The 6,074-nt window shown below is 33.2% G+C and overlaps 1 long non-coding RNA gene across 1 annotated transcript; it reads left to right on the forward strand.

Annotated features, from left to right (window-relative positions):
* The first annotated feature begins 4,024 nt into the window (after positions 1 to 4,024).
* On the forward strand, positions 4,025 to 5,640 carry LOC145549038 (uncharacterized). The gene is made up of 3 exons (XR_014084954.1): positions 4,025 to 4,272; positions 4,689 to 4,803; positions 4,898 to 5,640. It is a non-coding gene; the product is annotated as an uncharacterized LOC145549038 (long non-coding RNA).
* The last annotated feature ends 434 nt before the right edge of the window (positions 5,641 to 6,074 follow it).

Raw genomic sequence — 6,074 nt, forward strand, 5'->3', positions numbered from 1 at the left:
TAACATTTGGCACATCTCTAAAAAAGGGGCTGGATTATCAAGTTTATTTCCTCATAGAGGTTAATTCTGACATTGAGCCATGACAATGATCAATGTCAGAAAGTAATGAAAGTTGGACTTTGAAAGTTGGATTTTCAGGGCTTTGAAAGTTGAAACCAACTTTCAAAACCAAGTCTTTCATTGAATGTGCAATGAAAGAGTTAAAAGTGGTCTTGGTTCAACAAATAAAACAAACAAACAAACAAACAAATATATAAAAAAATAAAGCAAACAATCCAAAACTGTATATTTATATCAAAGCTGTTCCAGTATCATCATGTCAAATGAAGCAAGAACACAAGATAATAAAAACTGTTTGGTTTCACGTTTGTCAAACTACATACAAAGATTTGCTTCAATGTTAAGAAGTGACTTTAGGTGACACTTTATTTGAAGGGGGTTGCATAATACTGTCATAAACATAATATAACACCAGTTATGAACATGAAGGAATCTTCATGAAGGTTTATGACTGTTGTCATGAAGTATTATTCTGGAAATAGCACTTTTAATGAAAAGTGGACACTTTTAATGGACGTTTTAACGCAAGTTTTAGTATAACTTTGCATTAAAGATATTATTTACTGAATAACTCTTCATGACAGTCATAAACATTCATGACGACTCCTTCATTGACCATTGTTGTGTCATGTTTATGACAGTATTATCTCAGTTTTATGTATTCCCTTTCCAATAAAGTGTTACCCGTTTTTGTTTATGAGGTAATGTTTCTTGCAAGCCACTGTGCAGATAAAGATATCGTCATTTAACATTTTATTGTGTGGAGAATATGTCACCTATGTTCATAAATTTAGATGACTGAGACAAAAAAAAGAAATAATTTGCAAAAGTTTCAAATTAAACTTACTTACGAGTCTTCCCCCTTTTTATTTATTACTATTTTTAAATCACTTTTATTTTTTTGAACCACCTCTGAATCGTTTGCCCATAAGGCCAAAATTACAAAGAGTTAAGATCAACCGTTGTTTATCATTTAGAGAAAATAAGCACCAATTTAAATATAAAAATATGTGCACCCAATAAAAAATTGTGCTTTATACATTTTCTTAATGAATTTGTGAAAAAAATACCAAAGATAACATGATTAGAAAAACAGAAAACTGCCAGCGTGGCTCTCAGTTGATCAGCAAATAATCATGTATCTTTTAAATTTGATTTGTTTTTTATAAGACTTGACTTTCAGATACTGTTAAGATGTACTGTAGATGTTAACAGTGTCTGCTTGTATATACTATACTTGGTATACTATTTATAAACATAAGCAGATTAGAACATGTAACTCATTCGAAGGTAAATATGCATAAATAACAGAAACCTATGAAAACACCAACCTACCAGACATGGCAGGCTTTATTGCTCAATTCCAATTTTTTGTGAAATCCTAATAATTTTTGTGTGGTCGTTCCCAATTCAAAATATATGTGACTTCTCCTAATCAATCAATCAATCAATCAATCAAGTTTATTTGTATGGCATATTTCAACAACCAGGAGGTTCAAAGTTCTTTGCATCATAAAAACACAAAAATACGTCATCAACAATTGAAATAAAATTTTTCCAAATGTCGTTACACTTCAGAATGTCGGTGAGGGTTTCACTTATCATGTTTCAAAAGCAACTCTAAACAGGTGGTTTTAGTCTCAGTGTTTCGGCTGTTTTGCAGTTTTCTGGACGTTTGTTCCAGATTTGTGGTGCATAGAAGCTGAATGCTGCTTCTCCGTGTTTGGTTCTGGTTCTGGGGATGCGGAGGAGACCTTTCATGTACTGTGGTGCTAAGCCATTCAGTGCAGTCTTGTATATAGTCTCTTAATGTGAACTGTCAACTACCTGAAAGTGTCCCTCACGCGCAGTAGAGGACGCAATGACCCGACACATAGCAATAGCAGGCGTGCTCAGTGTTTGTAGAATCAAACATGGATGCTAATGTTAGAGCGTATCTTGTGATTTTGAAGTTTGTTGTCCGGCCAGAGCCAGCACATTAACAACTTAATCCTCATTATTGTCCACCATGGTGGTTGTTTTTCCTTCCTGCTTCCACATATCAGGGCGCAGAATAGTTTGTCTATTCAGGTCGGATGAATGCGACTCGGGTGACATTTGAAAAAAAATCTAATATGTATTGGATGTCCAAGTGACCTGGGTTGCATTAAAGAAAATCCAATCTGTATTGTTCAGATTGTCATGAAAAGGTCAGCTACAGGTCACATTAAAAAAAATGGAATTGGTCACTTCAGGCTGCAGTGTGAACGCAGCCCAGGACAGCACTTGATTCACAAAGTCTGGTGCCGATTGGCAAACAAGAACAGGGAAGCAAAGCCCATTGAAACTGGCCTTGTGTAAAGGTACGTGCTGTACACAAAGGTGTGTAGTTGAATGTCAAACATGAAAACCCATAACTAAACAGAAAGAGGTAAACCCAGATTTATTTTTTTACACTCCTGACCAAAATAACTTATTACACTGTGGGAGGTTTCTTGGTCATGTTTGGATCCTAAGGCAACAACGACCCAAACAATGTTCTCTGCAAAAACTGAAATCTTAGTAAGATTAAATATCTTAAATTAAGGAGATTTTTCTTGTTTTCTTTCTGACAAGATAATTTTTCTCACCAAGAGGGGTTTATGTTAGAATAATTTTCTTATTTTAAGTGTTTTTGTACTTAATTATCTCAGTAAGATATAAAAGCTTAATATTAAGAAAATATTACTTATTATGAATAAATATGTGCTAGAATCTAGAATATCAATATCAATCAAACTTCAAGTCTAGAACTTATTTTATATAAGTAAAAATTTCTTATTTCAAGCACAGAAAGCGAAATCACATACTTAATGAAATGTCTTCAGATAATTAAAACAGACTATGTCCAAATGGAATCATTTGTGTTATTGACAATGAAAAATAAACCCCCCTATGAACTTATACTCTTGTATAAGTTGGCAGAGTGTACTGGAAATTATAATTTAATATTTAAACGGTTGACATTCAACAATAATTTCAGAGACAATATCAGTTTATATATCAAGATAATTCTTGGCATGTTTCCATCTGGACCTTCTTAATCTGATCTTCTTGATGCAAGATGTGGGACCTCTTACTGACATGTCATGAAATGTCTATTGATGTGTGATTTGAAATGGCTGGTATTCCACACAATGAGATTAGAATCGACAACATTGATTAGTCATCAATGTCATGATAAATATTTTAATTTTTGGTTTACATTTCAAATTCATTATTTATAAGTTACTAATATTAGTTTGAACAATATTTTATTCATCAAGTTTGTCACCCCTTTTATGACATCATACAATCCAAATGGGAAAGCGCCCAAAATGGCAGTGAGATAGTATTAATGTTCGATACAACAGATTTTCTTTCCGATCCAATACCGAGTAAAATTTAAGATGGTATTGGCAATACAGATCCCATACTTTGTGCAAAGACAGTCAATTTGTTTCTTAAGTAAATAAAAAATAAACGTAATCCATATCTTGGCTTCATAAAAATAACACAATGTACTCTGATGCACTCATTTTAAACTCAGAAGTACATTGAAACAACAATCTCGTTTACTATAAGCTATTTTAATTCAGCAGAAATATACAAAACATGTGAAAATGGAGTTGCAAACTAAAAAAAGAAAATTAGTAAAGTAATAACCCTACTAAATACATCATTGTTTAATTATTAAAACTACTATAAAATGACAGCTGAAATAGCTCCATGTCACTTTTTTATAATCTGTCAACATGTACATTTCTGAGTGAGTGAGAAATGGACCAGCAAGCCAGCATACTTACATACTTACCAAGCGGAAGAAAAAGTAGTTCCCATTAACAACGTTTCATTTAGGCAAGATCTCAATAATTAAGTTACTTTCTAACGTACTCTAGTTAATCTACATTATCTCAAATTACTAAAGTGTTGAAAGTATTGATCCTTGGATCTGACAATAGACTTGAAAGAATTAAGTTCTGGTATCGGAAGAATCGATATTTCAGTATCAATCCGCACATCACTAACGGCAACGCCAGAGATCATTTAACTGCCCTCATTAACGGTTAATTCAGTTGTAACAGCCTAACTAAGCTTTTATCTACTGTACTTTTATAAGATTTTCTTTTGGTAAATTCTCTAATCTCGGTTGGACATGGATGAAGATGGAGGACTTTTTTACGTGTATAGACCCTACAGCTGCTGTACTGAGAGGTAAGTTTAAAGTCTGTCTTTCTAAGATAAGCTAACTGAAGCTAGTTAGCATGTCGTGAAATGCCAATTTTCATCCGCGGTTAAAGAGCCGCTCTTGTGAATATGAGCTTTGAACAGTTATTAACCACAATAGCTGTGGCTTAAAAATAATATCGACACGAGTTCTTGGTAGCTTCCGTTTTTTAACACAGCTAAGGTGGCTTCTCATTCGTAGCTTCTGATTCGGGAAATGGTTAAAGGGCAATTCCGCCTAGTATTTCACTAACTGAGGGTGTTTGATGTGCTGTAATTTAAAAACTTAAATGCAATGAGTCTAAAAGCCTAGGTTAGATATTCCACACTGTTACCAGGATATTTTAAACACTATTTTTTAATTGAGCACATGAACTAAAATAAGACTTGTTTTATTTTTCAAGTAAACCAAACTGTTGCCATGGTGAAGCCTATGCCAGACACATCTCCAATCACGTATTGCACCATCTACAAGAAATTTTGGGAATTGCAAGTGACGCTGTCCTTCACATTCTTGAGGTAAGAAATTTATGATACCGATTCATCATTACACTGATTAGTCCCTAAAACGTGGTTTGTTTTGTGATTGTTTTTCTGTCTGTGCTCCAATTAGCAGATGACCCAACAACTTCAATCAAACAAGACCACTTTTCAGCTCTGTGGTGATCGTGAAACCAACTTTCTACTGGCCATTGGAACCATGCCTGCCCTGATCTTCTGAAAGGAGGACATCACAGCTACTACACCTTTCAGCATCCGTGTGTGGGGCCACTCCTCTCTGTGCTGCTGACAGATGTCTTGAGAATGGCGTCCATAACTGAGGCAAGACTTCACATATAAAAGGCTATGGCTGATTGGAAGAAGTTCATTGCGGAGGAAGCTCCTATTGTTGACATCTAATCCCAAGATTTTTTTTTGCTTTGGACAATTTGGTTTGCTTGACTCTTAGCGCGGCAGATGTGTCAGATCTTCATTGTTCTGTCATTTTACAGGATTGTTTCAGAATCAGATGCCCAACCAGACTTTAAATTCTGACCAGTAGTCATGTTTTATTGTGTTTATGTGAAACTTAAACATAATAAAGATGTTAAAAGTAATTGAACTTTTGTCTTCATTTCAGCAAGCCAATAACATCTCTTGTTCCAGTATTCACAGGATCAATTTTTGGATTTTTGCCTTAGCATAAGAACCTTGAGTAAAGCTATGACAAAATATATATTTTAATCCTATGCAACAATAAAAATAAAATAGTTTTAGGTATATCACTGCAAAAAGTCCCCTTTCAAATACAAGGGGAAAAAAGTACAAAAATAGGGTATAATTTTCTTAAAATAAGAAAAATTATCTGCCAACAGAACAAGAAAATTTATCTTGTCAAGATTTTCCAAATATCTTAAAATTAGTGTATTTGTACTTAAAACAAGCCAATTTTACTAATACACATAGAATATATAAGATTTAATTTATTAATACATAGAACATTTTTCTTAAAATAAGAAAATTTTACACTGATTTCAAGAAATTCAGTGGCAAGTAACATTTTCTTTACTTGAGATAATTTTTCTTAAAATAAGATAATATATCTTACTTGTATAAGTAAAATTGGCTTGTTTTAAGTACAAATACACTAATTTTAAGATATTTGTAGGTTTATCTTGGTTAGATGTTTTTTCTTGTTTTAGAAAATCTTGACAAGATAAATTTTCTTGTTCTGTTGGCAGATAATTTTTCTTATTTCAAGAAAATTATACCCTATTTTGTACTTTTTTTTTCTTGTTTTTGCAAGGGGA

Source organism: Poecilia reticulata, chromosome 19, assembly GCF_904066995.2.
Source record: "Poecilia reticulata chromosome 19, P_reticulata-male-v2, whole genome shotgun sequence".
Taxonomy (NCBI): domain Eukaryota; kingdom Metazoa; phylum Chordata; class Actinopteri; order Cyprinodontiformes; family Poeciliidae; genus Poecilia; species Poecilia reticulata.